Source organism: Hippopotamus amphibius, chromosome 11 (assembly GCF_030028045.1).
Source record: "Hippopotamus amphibius kiboko isolate mHipAmp2 chromosome 11, mHipAmp2.hap2, whole genome shotgun sequence".
NCBI classification, from domain to species: Eukaryota; Metazoa; Chordata; class Mammalia; order Artiodactyla; family Hippopotamidae; genus Hippopotamus; species Hippopotamus amphibius.
Window position 1 is genome coordinate 110984757 of NC_080196.1, and position 16459 is coordinate 111001215.

General features: G+C 42.5%; 1 protein-coding gene across 4 annotated transcripts in view; it reads right to left on the reverse strand.

Moving 5' to 3' along the window:
- Positions 1 to 16459, reverse strand: part of LOC130831289 (cytochrome b5) — a 42030-nt gene that overhangs the window by 24492 nt on the left and 1079 nt on the right. The gene's annotated exons all lie outside the window — the stretch shown is intronic.

Below are 16459 nucleotides of genomic sequence, written 5' to 3' on the forward strand. Positions count from 1 at the left end.
CTACAAGGGCTGCACGTGCACGCTAGGCACACAGGCTTCTGACAGGCCCTCAGACTTGCCCAACTGGTTGCCCATCTCAGAACCCCCACGTTTGCCCCATGTGGAATGCTCTTCTCCCAAACCTTGGTGAGATTTCATCTATCCCCTCACTTATCTCTGCTCACATGTCAGCTTTTCAGAGCCCTTTGCTGAGTTGGCCATCCAGAGGAGGCTGCCCCGACCCCCACGCCCTGGTCTCTATCCCCTCCCTGCTTTTTCCTTCACAGCACTCAGCACTCCTGAAGCTCCATTTTACCAATCATTTGTCAGATTCATGAGGGCAGAGGCTTTTGTTTTACTCATCACTCCTGCCCAACACCTAGTTCAAAGCCTGGCACATGGCAGACACAAAGAAATATTTGTAAGTAAGTGTGGATAAATAAAGGAGATATGCACGGCTGATTACACATTGGTCCTCGAACTAGTATAGACAACTGGTTAAGTGACTGATGACAACTTTCCCATTCCAACTATTCTAGTTCACACCTCTTTCCTTCTCCGGAACTATAGTAGTTCTTACCATTCAGAAACCATATAATTTCATATTCAATTGCTGTTTAATTCATTTAATCAAAATATTTATGTCTACTATGTGCCAAGCATTGTGTGGGACACACAAAAATACATGAAAAATGGACATGATTAGATCCTAAAAAAGCATACAATTTGAGGTTAAAGAAAAAAAACACAGAAAAGACCTTGGCCTTCACTGATACAGCCTCATAGTTTTGACTATCCAGGCGTGACCCGACAGGGCCTAACACAGTAACAGTCAACACTGCTCAAGCAAGAGTTTTAATCCCCTTCCCTGAGAGGCAGGAGTAAAGGGTCACTTAGCTACCACTTGGTACTGCCCCAGCGGCCCCAGCGTTCATATCACAGAGCAGTTTCACAATTCTCAACTTCTTTTCAATGCAGTGTTTTTTGTTACTATTGTGATGAAAGCTTTGGTTTGTGTGTGTGTGTGAGTGTGTGTGACAAATGGCTCCAAAAACAAGTCACCTTTTGGTGAAGAAGTGAAGAGACAATCAAGAAGTACAGCAGAGGAAGGGTTTTGTTGCCAGACATTAGAAATTTTGTTTCCAGTAAGATGTAAATTCAGAAATGGCTTGGAATTGTAATATAAACAACTGCACCAAATGCTCTATCTGTATGTAAACAAACAAATGAAAAAAATTGGTTCCTTCCCAAGCGCTGCTTTAGTGAGAGCTCCAGATCTGTGCTGTGTTAGAACTTTTTGCAAGGCTGAAAATATTCTATATCTAAACTGTCCAATATGGTGGCCACAAGTGGCTACTAAACACTTGAAATGGAGCTGAAAAACAATGTAGATTTTATTTAATTTACTTAAATTTAACTAGTGACTTTTGTCTATTAGCCACTATATTGGAAAGTGTAGCTATAGACAATGCAAACATCTTTCAAGAGATAGAGACAACCTAGGTGAAAACTGAAATGGCATTTCATTTGCAGTGAAAGACGTGAACACTTATTTACTCTGTGTGTGTGTGTGTGTGTGTGTGTGTGTGTGTGTGTGTGTGTGTGTGTGTGTGTGAGAGAGAGAGAGAAAGAGAGAGAATAAAGGTGGGCTCAGTACATCGAGAAGGGTGCGCCTTTGCATAATGTGAGGATGAAAGAAGTGGTGGCATCAGGCGACCCCACAGCCTTGGCAGGTCCTCTTCAACGTCAGGAGGCCCAGAGTTAAGGGTCACAGCTAGAACAAAATTTCAACACAAACCCAGCTGCCTGGGAAGAAAAAGCTTTTGTCAACTGACTCATTCCAGGAGAGGCCACCATAAAAGCTGAAGATGGCTACGGACTGAACTGAACTACTCTTCTGTGTCAGGTTGTAGGATCAAGCCTGACCTGTTTTACCATTTTACCAACCCTTGGGCATTAGAGGGTGAGAGTAAGAAGTTCTTCCCTGTATAATGACAATGCAATAAAAGCTTGCATGTCATAGAGTGCTTTACTTTGGTTTATATTAATTTAACATAAATGTTTCATGGCTTTAGTCTTCCTTTTATAATCACTAAAGGTCTGAAGTGGTCTCTGGGGCTTTTCAGTTACACTTTATTTAATGTGGGAAATACAGGTGCACCTGTACTTTTGAACTTGAGGATTTATCGAAGTCAAGGGTCTGCCAAATACATACAAAAATGAGTGGAATACAAATAAGGCAGAAAACGGAAAGTCTTAAATGAATATCAAGGGACTTCCCTGGAGGTCCCCTGGCTAAGATTTCGCCTTCCGATGCAGGGTGTACGGGTTCAATCCCTGGTCAGGGAGCTAAGATCTCACATGCCTCGCAGTGAAAAAAACCAAAACAGAAAACAGAAACAACACTGTAACAAATTCAATAAAGACTTTTAAAACGGTCCACATCAAAAAAACCTTTAAAAAAATGAATATCAAAATTCAAGGAAAGGATCGCTCATTCCAGTTGGAGGACAGGCAATAAAGGAATGTTCAATATGACAGATGACCAACAGGAAAGAGAGGTTACCCTCCTGCATTAACTGGTCACCCCAATTAATGCTCCTCGCAGAGTCTGTATGGTACTCAATGATCTAAAACATGTATCCCCTGTTTTCTAAAACATGGAGCTCAGAAAGGAAGAAAATATTACAAACTTGATACATTTTTCTTCACTGGACTCCAAACATCCACAATGAATTAAGCAATATTTAGAGTCCTTTGGACAATGCTAACAAACAGAAAGCTCAGATTCTCACATCATGTTTTTTTTTCAGTTGAAGTATAGTTGATTTACAACATTGTGTTAGATTCTCACTTCATTTAATTAACAGTGCCATGCCAGTGTTTTCAGGTAAACACTACTGAATTAACCTACTGTGAAAAATCCACACACAAACCCGATGACCAACATGTCACTCTTCGCTTACAAAGCTAGCCTAGCCATGGTCCCATGCACCCTACCTCTTTCCAAATGCTATACCCGACTGGTAAGAATTTGCTTTAATCTGAAAAAACACTCAGTGCAGGTGGAGTTCAAGTGTTCTCGGGATTGCTTCCTTCAGTTATCAGGGTTAACCCCACACTGTGGCCTCCCCTCAGGGGCCACAAGATAAGCTTCATTCATGACCGAAGTTCCAAGAATCCCACGTGGGCCGTTTAAAGCTACAGAGCTCCATGGGGTATCCCCCAGGCCATTCCAAAAGAGAACATGACCCACACATGACAGGCAACGCCCTCGCGGCCCAGCGATGCCACACCACACTGCTCAAGAGGTGAAGGCCAGTCCCTAGGAGGACTGCACTCCATCCTCTAAGTCCCGGATATTCTCCACTTTGGTGACAACTAGTACTGAGAGAGAGACAACATACAACATGCAACTTTTTTTCAAATAAAAATAAGAGTCCAATTTTCCATACACAGGGGGCAAAAAAAAAGAATATCAGAGTAAAAGAGCAGAAGGTGCTTTACCAGATCATAACAGTGCAAATACATCAGAGGTCGGGTACAGAATAAGTACAATCCGTGAAGGCAAGGTCTTGGATTGCTTTTGTATGTCATGAGGCCAAGAATTCTAGGGTCAACATGAGAGATATGCCTCACATCCTTTTCAGAATGAGGCCAAAGAAAAATGCTAAATAAAGTAATAAATGCATTATTAGAGATTCCACAAGATCAAGGATTATTTTACATGATAGGTAAATTCTACTTCATATTTAATAGGACAGTAAATGATAGTAATAATACACTAAAAATGGATTTATAAAAGCCGGCAAGATAAAAAAGAGAAACTTACATGCCACTCCTGACACAGATGCTTTCAATAAATAAACTCAATATGAAGGCAATAATCTCAATAGGGAAGAAAATGTTGCGGGTAAAATCCAAATGTTCACTCACTCTAGATTCAAATATGCAGTCTGTAACTACTATTAATTTGGACACTGATTAGCAAGTGAAAATACTTTCCAGGTCCATTCTGCATGCCTACTGTTTGCTTCTATGGCCATTTACAGTTCTGTAGATGCTCTGCCCAGAATATAAAAACAGGTCTGTATTATCTTTTTGGAATTATCTTTGCTAGTTATGTTCCTCTTTCATATAAATAATTTCATAAATGAGATACTCTTAGCTTTGATACAGGAAAAATGTATTTTGCTTATTCTTTGAACTTAACTCCTAGAAGCCCTAAATTTTAGTAACTTTGGCAAAACAAGTCAAAGTCAAAGGTTAGAAAGTCTTGTTTGTATGACAGGAAGGCCTTACATTCTTATAAATAAACCAGGTAAGTGCTTATCATCAAATTCACGGCTCCAGCCACCAAACTGGTCTTCTCCTCTCCAATCCCTTAGCCCATTCTTAACCATCTTATATATCACTGCTAGAATATTCACCCTCAGATATTGTTTTCACCCTCCCCCCATCTCACTTAAACTTTTAGCTGGGAAATGGCTACTTAGAGATTTTCCCAGCCTTCCTTGCAGCTGGGTATGCCATGTGATTAAATTCTGGCTAATGGAATGTGAGCAGAAGTGTCAGGAGAACCTTCCAGAAGTCTTCCTTTCAGAGTGATGTGCACCCTTTGCTCTTTCTCTTCATCCCTTCCTTCATCTTGCTGTCTGGAACAGGAATGCGGCCTTTGAAAATAAAGATGAGGGCCAGACTCTGGGGAGAGGTGAGAAGTGAGCCCGAAGGAGAGCCCCCTGAGGACCTGATGGAACACAGCAAGCACCCAGACCTGCACTGCAAAGCTCGGTTCTCTGTGACAGGTGAATAAACGTCCTCCTTATTCAAGCACAAGGGGGTTCTTCTGAGCCTAATTCTAATTCCAACATCCACCACTCTGTCAAAAAAAAATACCACGTGGCAGGCACTGTACTACAGTCCTGAACACATAAAAGTCACAGATAAACATAAGTCCCTGTCAAGAAACTTAAAACCAAATTAGGACGATGCTCTTCAAGTACATTAAGAAATTAGACAAATATTAAGGGATCATCTTAATGGCTGACTGAACAGAGTAGAAGTCTAGAAAGGTAGAAGCTTTTAAAAAATAATCTAGGCTGCTTTAGGAGAGTTAGGATTTGGATAAATAGGGTGGATAAAGATGAATAAGCTCAAGGTAATGAAAAAAGCTGTTACCAACACAGTGCTGCAGTTTCTGAATGTCAGCTACAATTTGTTTTTAATTTTGTTTTTGGTATGTTTATTTGACAAATTTTATAATGAATTTTAAGTTGGAAATAAAGTTGAAAAGAAAAAAGAAAAAAAAAAAAGAGGGATGTGAATGTGAATGCAGCCTCACTGGCTGATGTAATATGCATGGCATACTTGGGGTGAGTGAAGAGGTAAGTATAAATAAAGTATGTGAGGCTGTCTGATGGTTTACTTTACGTGCCAACTTGACTGGGGTCCAGGGATGCCTAGGTGAAACATGATTTCTGGGTGTGTCTGGGAGGGTGTTTCTGGATGAGATTAGCATCCAGAGATTTGAATGAGATTTGAATCAGTGGAGTCAGCAGAGGAGACGGACCTGCCCAGTGTGGGTGGGCATCATCCAATCCATCCAGAGCCTGAACAGAACAGAAGGTGAAGGAAGGAGGAATTCACCCATTTTCCTGTATCACTACTTGAGGTGGGACAGCTCATCTCTTCTTCCCCTGCCCTCAGACTGGGATTTACAACCTTTGGTTCCTCTGGTTCTCAGGTCTTCAGACTCAGACAATCACTCCACCAGCTCCACTGGGGCTCCAGCTGCAGATGGCAGACGGGGGACTTCTCATCCTCCATAATCGCAGGAGCCAATTCCTTATGATAAATCCCTTCACGCACGTGCGCACACACACACATATGAAGTATGTATGAGTATCTCCTACTGGTTCTGTTTCTCTGGGAAACCCTAACAACACAGGCTGGATGGTTAGAAGGACCAAACTATGAGGGCCTTGAGAGCCTATGAAGTGGAAACCAATGAGGGCCACTGTGGGTTCCTGAAGAGCAGACGCACATGACAAAATGCCAGACGGACCTGTCATGGTTAGAGCAGAGAGGCTCAAAATCCAGACAGGGAGAGCCCAGTGCAGACATGCGGCCACCTGACCAGTGTGGGTGGCACAGGACGCGCCTCTCCAGCCTTAATAACAAGCCACTCTCGGATTCCCGGAAGTCACTGTCCTCCATTTCATCTGCGAGCACAACATCAAAAGCATAAAACACAACTGGAGATCTTAACTCAAAAGGGCAGTCTAAAGATTAAATCTCAGAAGTTCAGAGTTCAGAAGAACCTTCAGAGACCCAACATCCTTACATTCACAGATGGAGAATCTGGGATCCAGAGAAAGTAACCTCACATCACACTGACAGTTCACAGAGTAGCAGAACCAGAACCCTGGGGTCTGACTTCTAGGTCAACCTCCCCTCCCTTTTGCAAATGGGCAAATTAAATGGCCATTTTCATGTTTCTGAACAAAGTGACTTTAGATGCCTTAAAAATAAAGTTTCTTCGTACATTTCTCTTTTGGATCTTGTGGGGGAATCTCTCTCACCCCTAGACCCCAAGAAATGCTGTCATTTGTCCTGCCTTCCTGGGCCTTACCAACTAAGGAAAATTTAAATGACAGACATGTTTCTATCTCAGGGTTCTGTCTGGCTATGAAGTTGTCCCAGTAAAAAAAACCCAGAAGGGCAGGCAAAACTACACAGCAGTATTGCAATACTCATCAGGCCAAAGTCATTCCTTTTGAGTGCTTGCTTAACCAAGCAAAAACAAATGATAACAACAGAAAAACCCTTTCCTAATGTAATGTTATGTGGACCCAACGTCTACCAGTTCTGGAGTTTTCAAATAGTATCTTTCAATCCAAACACTTAACACTGCCAAAAAAGATGGCACAAACAGACTGCCCATAAACAATGAGTAAGCAAAAAACAAAAAACAAAAAAACCCATTATTTAAAGAGATTATCTTCAATAGTTACGCCAAAAATGAAAACAACTGTCTGGAGAGCAATTTATGTAAGATTTAGAAAAAAACAACACGGTAGCCGAACGTTTCCTATCCTTTCTAGACACTGTTTTTCTGAGAAGGCAAAGGGTGATGGCCTTGAAGCTGGCTGGGTTCCTCAGGCTGCTGTTCAGCTCTGCCTCCCTGTGGGCTGGGGACGCGGCTGGCACCTGTGCCTGCACTGCCTCGGGGCTTTCTGTGCACCTTCTCACTGAACCCTCAAAGCTCAGGGACGAGAGGCTCACTCTCAAGATGATGGGATGAAACATAAAACAAGGCCCATCTTTGCATCCACCCAGCTGGCTTATGAGACCCACCCACTCACTCAAACATCTGCCAAGTGCCATCCAAGCTCTGTGGTTTTCAAGGTGGGTAAGTCACAGCCCCTGCCCTCAGGGAGTTACACCCCAGTGATGTGCAGACAAGTAAGAGCTAAACATAGTTAGCACCAGGTGCAGAGCCAGGCAAACGGAGGGAAGGATGAGCTCTCCAGGAGCTGGAGGTAACTAGGGGCCAGGGCGGGGTGGCTAAGAAGGGGATGCTTGGTCTCCGGTGTGAAAGGTACACTGGTGGCTGCCAGGTGAAAAGGGGTGGCGGAGGGTGTTCTATGCAAAGAAAACAGAGAACACGAAGGCCCAGAGGCAGAGACACAACGGCACCTTGGAGGAACTGCAGGCACTGTAAATAACCGGATTTTACAAGAATAAAAATGCACTGTTTGATCACATTTCCATTTGTTTTTGTTATTGGACTGAGGGAGGCAACCAGAAAGGAGAAGCAAGCACATGTCACCTCCTGATTACTTTATAAATAACCCTTCCCCATAGCACTTGTCAAAATGTTAAATCAGACCCCTCAGTAGTCAGGTGTTTGGCCACAAGCCTCTGCACCTTTGTTAAGTTTGGTCTCCAGCTGTCTCAGCCTCCACGTCCAGGCCGTACGGTGTTATGGAAGAAGCCCAGATTTGGAAGCAGAGGAAGCTGAATTCAAGGTCCGGCCCTGCCACGTCTTACCAGAGCGACCCAGGAAGGTCCCAGCTCTTGCAGAGCTTGTTTCTCCACCATTAAATACCTCTCCCACTTAAAATACCGAGATTAAATGATATAACTAGAACAATGCCTGGCATGTAATAAGTGTTCAGTAGTATCAATTTAGTTCCCTTTCTTCACCACCCCATTCAAGACTGCCAGAAAGAACCTTGCTCAGAACCTTACACGGCACCTGGCCCCTGTAAACTGCTGAGGCCAAGTCCAGCGCCAAATCCCAAGCCCCTACGGACCCCTTCTTTACACCTTGCCCTTCATCTTCAAGAGATTTCTGAGGATTAAGTCAACTGGCTTGATCCTACTAAGCCACAGAACCAATGACAAGCATTAACAGAAACAACATATCGTAAGGACAAAGAACATTCTCTACAGGAAATAATTCTTAAAGGTCATTAGGATGAGAAGAGATAAGTAACGCAACTGTGAGCTGGTAAGCATCCTGCAGAATGCTGTCAGTGTTCTCTCCTTGAAAAAGAAGAGATGCAAAATCATTCATGGTTACTTTTAGAGTCCAGAGAGTAAATGTTTGGCCCCAAATTTACCATTCATCAAAGGTAATTTGCATTTAGTCAGTGTGCCCTGACATATTTTTCATTCTACCATCACTAAACTTGTCTCATTAGGTAAAATAAATGAGTTCATTGGAGAGATAACCACTGCTGCGGTCTCTGAAGGGAAAGTTAAGTCCCAGATTGAGAAGCAATGACCCTGGGGGAGAGGAAGCGCCAGGGACAGGTCTACCTCTGAAGGACAAGAGCAGGACACACGGAGGCCAGGAGAGGAGCCGGCACACACACCGCTTGCCTTGTGACCTGACTCAACCCAACATTCATCAGAACAAGCAAAGCCCCAAAATCGAGGGACCAGCGGCAGACAGGTTAAGATCTAAGGGAGCTATTCCTCTGTCTACTCTAGGATCCAAAGACAGAGGACAGGACACGGTACAACTGAGGCTGAAAGTGGAAGGAAAGGGGGATTGAGTGTGGAACCAGTCCTCCTCAATACCAAATCATTAGGCCTATTTTTCCTTTTATATCTAGTGTTAAGAATAAAAAATTTGGATAAAACAGGCAACTAGAGGCAAGAGAGAAATAAAACAAACTGTCAGGAAATTATTCAAGCTGGCCCAATGGCTGTTCTTCATCGATTTTCTAATATTTTACACTTATAAACTTTTACGTATTCATTCAATAAATAACTACTTATTGAGTCTTTTCTATGTGCAAGCATTGTTCCAGCTGCTGGGATGTACTGGGGAATAAAGCAGAAAAACTTCTGCACTCACGGAGCATACGTCCCAGTGGAGGGGGACAGAGGAGCAGTCAACATGATAAACAGGTTATACCTGTTTAAACAGGTTAATGTGAAAAGTAACATGTGCTACAGGAAGAAGAAAAGCAGGGCAGGATGGTGGGCTCAGGAGTGCAGGGGCTGGGGAGATACCCAGTGGTAAGCGGGGGTCAGAAGAGGCCTCGTTGAGGAGGTGAAGGAGTGAGCACACTGCTACCTGGGGAGGACCTTTCAGCACCAAGTGTGTACGGGGGAGGGTTCCTGACCTGTTCCTAGAAGAGCAAGGGTGTCAGCCTGTGCGACACAGGACACACCAGAAGGCAGTGGGGATGCGACGCCCGAGCTACAAGTAGATGGAACTGGGCCCCAGTGGAGGGGGGGCTTATACCAGATGTGAAAATAAATATACTTGACTCTGATATGATTATACAAAAGAGCATGGATGCATTTCAAATGTTAGATATTGCTACTATAATCAAATGATTTCATACTGACCTTTTTATCATGTTTCCTCCCTGTCAAGCACTAAAAAGTTGAACCATTATACTTTATATCTGTAATGATACAGATTATGAAAATTTCCCCTCAAACTCATTGCAGCAGATAACTTTTTTGAGCCATTGACTTCATTTTATATTTAAAAAAATATGAAATATCATTCTGTCATTATATTCGAATTAAAATTGTGCATAATGCTTTGGAAAAATGGGTCTTTTATAGGGAAAAAACTGGGATAACTGATTTCTATGGCTTTCAAAGCTAAAATATATAATATACTAAACCAACTCTAATATTGCTTCTTGTGTTTTACCGTCAGATTAAATTACAGCTTTTACGGATGATTAAATTTTAGTACATTTTCAAAAAAATAAAAAATAAATAAAAAGGTGCATACCACAACCACCACCACCAACCTGAAAGGACTGTTTCAAGGATTAAAAGTACAAATGCAAAGGAGGGTTTTACACACAAAAAAGCATTTAGTGTTCTACTAAGCACATACTGAACATCAACCAACAGTGAGTGCGTGTCCACTGCCGTCCCTGGGAGCCCGCGGGGGACTAACAGCAGGGGAGCGAGTGTGAATAACATGTACTCAGCACTTTCAGAAGACACGGAAAGAGGGAAAAGCAGGCTGGATACACTGTGTCCCGGCCAGTCTCTGACACCACTGTGTGACGCTCAGCGAACAGCCTGACAAGGGTTAGCAAGAGCAGGCCCTCAGAGAAGCAGGTAGAAACTGTGAGGCCCAGGGTCTCCACCGCAGAAGGGCCTTGGCTGCTGCCCCCAACACCGGGCCCAGATGACGCCCGACAGAGCCCCCAGGCAGTTCACGCCGCCACCCCTCCTCCTCCCCGCACCATCCACGCAGCTTCCCGGTCCTCCAGCATCAGTGTTGATGAATGCATGGCCTTGACGGGAGACACAATTCCGCGGGTGTAAGAAAGGGACTCCCTGCCGTCTTCCAGCGGACGGCGGCCCTCACTCACCCGCGCTTACTCACCAGCAGGCTGCACAGCCACACCCCCCTCACCCACGGAGCCCCACGGCTTCAGCTCACCCTGCTGGTCCCCTCACAGGACCGAGTGCAACACAACAGCCAGGGAACAAACACACGTACGTGAATGTTTCCAAGAAAACCAACTTCAACACTCTGGCTCTGAGCCACTGCTACTTAAATCCTCAGCTAGTCCGCTACCTTAGCCCACTTTTCTGAGTGCTTTAAAATGGACTAGTGCTGGCAATTACGGCTAATTTTAGGAAAAACAAGGTATTACTAGCTGCAGCTGCACTTAAGAGAATTAATATGCAGAAGGGGCTAAACAAATGTTTCCACATGTTTCCCCGTCTGACAAAAATACACAACAAATAATTCAGGAGAGGAGGTGGGCAATCAACCTAGTCTCTCAGTTACTAAGCAGACCTGAGACCTGAGGAAGACACGCTCTCCCTGGGGTGAGCCCTTGTGTCACTGTGCTCACTTGGTGTGGCCACTGTGGGCACCTTGGGATATGCAGAGACCTGTAAAAAGTGTATAACCTTTCATCCAACAATGCCACTTATTATGATTTATCTAAGGAGATAATCACAGGTGGGAAATTAAACCACAAAATGTGCAGAAGCGAGGAATGGTACGTAATGGATACATGATGATACATCCGTTTAACAAGGATGCAGCCAGGTAAAAACAGTGGGGGGGGGGGCAGATTACAAAACAGCGTGCAGAGTATTTTACCATTTATGTAAAACAAGTCAGTGTACAAGGGTGAATGTGTCTGGAGAAAGTTCATCAGAAGATTCATGGCCATCCCCTCTGGGTAGTGAATTGTGGGCAGCTTTGATTTTCCTCTCTGTACTTTTCCACACTGTCCAATTCCTTACAATAATGATGTAGTCTTTTCCCCCGAAAACAATAAAGTTGTATTTTTTAAAAAGCTCCAGAGGAGAAATATCTCATTATGCATAGCATATATTCATGAAAAATTATCCTTCAAGTGAATATTATTTACTGGCTAACATTATAATTTCTGAGACATGTTCCTACTAAATACTGATCCCACCACATAACAAAAAATTATAACAATTTATAAGAAAACTTTGTTAATCAAAATATTAACATATTCTTCCAAGTGTTTTCACACATATTATTCTGCCAATGTTCACAAACCTGAAGTGGAGGCAGGTGCAGAATACTCCCCATTGAGGAATGAAGAAGATGATTTAGAGAACTTACCTGCCTTGCCTGAGATCACCTCAAAAATAGTTCCAGGACTAGATCTAGTTTTCCTCACCCCCCCCCCCCCCCCCCCGCACAATACTTTCCCGTGAATGTCTAGTGGTACAGGGGTTGTTCTGACTCCATGATGTTAACTGGTAGTTATTGGTTGCCGTCTATGGTTTTGGAGGACTTTTAGAATAACAGACACCTGCATTAAGCAGAAATAAGCATTATTTATTCTTTGACTTATCCAAGCTGGCCTGTAGAATCTGTTCTTCCTTGGTTAGAATTTCTATCCACCCAAAGAAAAACAAAAAGCAAAAGTCAACAATGTCAAGTGTTTGATTTTTGTTTGCTTTTTCCTTTTTTTTTTTAAACTGTTTGGAACAAAGTAGCCTCATAAGCACTCCTGGACCCTCTTCTCAAAAGTAGCAAAAAGTTACCACACACACAAAGAAGCAGAAAGGAATAAAAGAGGCTTTGCCTGCAGGCTCACACTCACCACTGTCAGAGGAGGCTCTGATGCCTATTTACCCAAGGTGCCTGAGCCACCTTTACCACCAAGGATCCCTTTATACTTTCCTCCTATGGATTTCATAGTTTCTGAGTTTTATTTACCAAACTATGTGCGTTAAATAATAATAACTTTTCCATTTTAGACTCATCAAATACATGTTTGCAACTGCAGCTTTTTAGCAATATAAGATTCAGAATATTATCAAACTTCCTTGAAAAAGGCAAAGATATTTCAGATTTTAGCGCTAAATATGACAGCCCTACCAAGAGTAAAGACGTAGGGTCCTCTGTGTTTTTCAAAATTAAGGACACTGAGTTTCAAGCACCCACACTCTCTTCTTGGATCCCAGGGCCCTGTGGTCTCCCAGGCGTGGAATCACTTGTCTCTACAAAGTAGGCAGCCATTTTCAAGGAAAACAACAAAAACTAAGTCCCTAAAACAAAACCTGTTAAAAAGAACACTGCCTAAGACTCCAAGAGCAAAATGAGGCAGGAGCCAACTGCTTTGTAAGGCAGAATGCTGTTACAGAACATCTAAGATGCAGACACAGAGCATCAGAATCCCAAGATCACCAGGAAATGTTCTGTAGAAACAAGTTTCCATTTTGATCGTGTAAAGAAGGGGGGCAACTTGACACAAAATATTATGCTTTATAACATTTTCCACAAACTAAACACATAATGACTTGAATTGAAAGCAAGTTAATACTTCTGCCATCAACTATGTGATCTTTTCTTCTGGTATCCCACATGCCCAAATCACAGAAAGGAGAAAGCAAACCATTTTTCTCCCTGGCCCCAAATGCCTATGTTTTCATTCAAAGTTGTATAACCATTAACCTTGCTAAGAATATAACCAGAACTTCACAAATATAAATTTAAAAACTAGAACTCAGAATAGAAAAAAAAACCCACCTACTCCAAAATATGTAGGTAACAAGGCTCATAATCTCATAGGTCAGTATCAGATAGTAACTTAACAGCTGCTGCTATGTAGATGCCAGCAATAAGGAGCCAATCTTCCCTCTCAGGTGTCTACCTGTCTCTGAAAAACAAAACAGCTTAATAAGGCTATTATTTCAGGATGGAGCTCATTGCACAACTTAGAAATTTCACTTGTGTTCTTGACCAGAGGGTATAATTTTTATAACCCTCTCCTGTTTCCACATCACCTGCCAGATTTACATCTTCACCTAAAATCTCATATTAGCACTCAGCTACATACCATGCTACATAAAGAATGCCATGCCCCATCCTGACCTGTACAGGTACAGGAGTTTGTATTTACTGTGCAGACCGTATGCTTGCCATTGTGTTATATGTTTAACCAGCATTATTTTGTTTAGTTCTTATCATAACCCCCTGAAGTTGGCACTATTGCCATCCTCCCATTTTACATTAAATAAGGCATATGAGGCACAGAGAGCATGGGCACAGACTAGGACCCCTTCCACTCATCACGGTACAGACTGTCTCAACATGCATGTAAATCTATGATATACAAGGAGATCTAGCCCATAATGAAAGTTCCCTTTAGAGGTACGAAGGCAAAAAAACAAAAAACAAACAAGAAACCTTTCATATTTGGGTAAATTAGGGAAAGCAGAATATTCTTTAGTTACTATGCAAAGGCTTCATGAATTTTTAGAGCTTTTAAATGATGGAACAAAGAGGGCAGGGCAAGGGGGGAGAAACAGACCTTCTGGGTTCTTTTCTCTGTTTCAAAAGAAGGGATGAGACAAATAGCAATGCCCTAATGAAGTAATGGAAAGGGAGAAATCTAGGAAGAAGTGAAAATTCTGGCGGAGAGCCCTTTAGGTCTCTGAATGAGATGTGTGTTTAAGATGCAGGAAGCCACTGGCAGGAAATCCTAGGATGGCTGGGCTGGGGCAGGAAGCCAAAGCCTAGAACACTGCATTAATCCAAGATGGTCACAGAAAGTGAAAACAGAGAGTGAAAACAACAAATAGAGCATACGTCCCCCCAAAGTAGAATCAGATGTTCTGGGAAGTCTGGCCCTGCTGGTGACCAGCTAGAACAGGTTGCGCAAGCCTCCTCCTCCCTGCATGCCTTCATCCTTCTGATAGGTCCCATTTCACATTGTCAGCCACTGTCCTGCTCTCGCTTAATCCACACCAGCTCTGGGAGCCAGTCTGTCAGCGCAGATGTGAGGCCCTACTCGCCAGAGTCGATGCCTGACACCCCACACAGCCACTCAGGGTCCACTCCCCACCGCTGAACTAGACCCTGGCTGCTGCAGCACAGCTCTGTGTGTCAGAATTCCTGCCCACACATTGTTTTCTGTGTTATTCCTGCTTCCTCAAACGGAAGCTTCTGAGAACAGAAACGATCTCCTTTCCTCTCGAGTTCCACAGTCTCGGCTATGAGAACTCGGCAGATACAGGATCACTGATCTAAAGGAAGGGTGTGAGTACCAGAGGTTAGTGGTGTCCCAAACTCAGGTCACAGGTAGGCTATTCAGGGAGTTTTTTATCAAGTAGCAATTAAAAGTTTACTACACAGGAACCCCTATAAACCTGGTTTTTTTAATATATCTCACTATAAACAGTAGTTTCAAGTTATCTCACTATAGGTATTAGTTATCAAATATTAGTGATAAAAGCGATTCATCACATTTTTCTTGAGAAATGTTCTCCCCAGGCTGCTTTTAAAGAGAGAGTATTGAAAACTGAGAAATAAAGGAATTCGATGTCAGCTAATTCACCCATTAAACAGCTGGTTTGCATCTCTTCCAGTTTTGCTTAGAAAACTTTGTGCAATTCCTTTTCTGCCTCATAAGAATGAAATGTAAAAGTAAATGGTTTATAGTAAAGTTTAATAATCTTCCCTTCCTTATCTTCTGAGAAATGTACCCATAAAAGTTATGCAAAATGTATCTTAGGGCAGTGACTCTTGACTAGGAGTGGCTTTGTTGTCCCCAAGGGGACATTTGGCAATAGCTGGAGACATTTTTGGTTGTTACAAAGCAGGGGGGTGGGGGGGGGAATACTGACATCTGGTTGGGGGAGACTGTGGAGGCCCCCTGTACAACACAATGAACAGGACAGACCCCACAAAAAATAAAGAAGAAAATGGTAAATGGTTCATAACATAAAATATCCTTTTTTTTTTTAAATAAGTGCTATTCTTTTTTATAGACACAAATGAAGAAAGCACACACTAGATCTTAAAATTCCACAATTACATATACCATGAGAAGGGGGAAGGAACAGTTGTAAGTAGACATCTGATATCAATTAGACCTGATGTTATGACACAGGACCATTCACTCAAGAAACTCTAATATAGCAAAAAAGCTCTGTAGCTCAGCAGAAGGGACAGGAGAGATCAGGTCTGACCCCCTACTATAAACCACTCTTAACCAGATCCAGACACTACTTTACCTTCTGGCACATCACCTGATGACAACTTAACAGTAACCTCTCTTACTAATAAACATCAACTTCAATCTTTAAAAAAAAATTTTTTAAACATTCTCTGCAAAACAAATGTCCTTTGATATAAATTGTGATCCAGTTGTGACCAAGCCTCTATCTTCACTTTCCTCACAAACTAGGTAAAAAATTCCCATCACTAAATATTCCCATTTATTGCCTGGGGGAATGAAGGAGAGTGTTACATTAAGATATATGATTGAAACTCCCCCACAGTGATAAAACACAGCCAGTCGTAGCAAAGAAAAACTCCTCAGAATTTATTGCAAAAATTACAATCAATGCAAAGGATCTTATCAAAGGAATGTTTTCCTCTAAGTTAGGCAAAGTTATTTTACAATTCCCAAAGCTGCTTAATGACCAAGTTGCACTGGCAGTCTCCACTCTGTCCCTCTTCCTTCTGCATCAAAGCCAC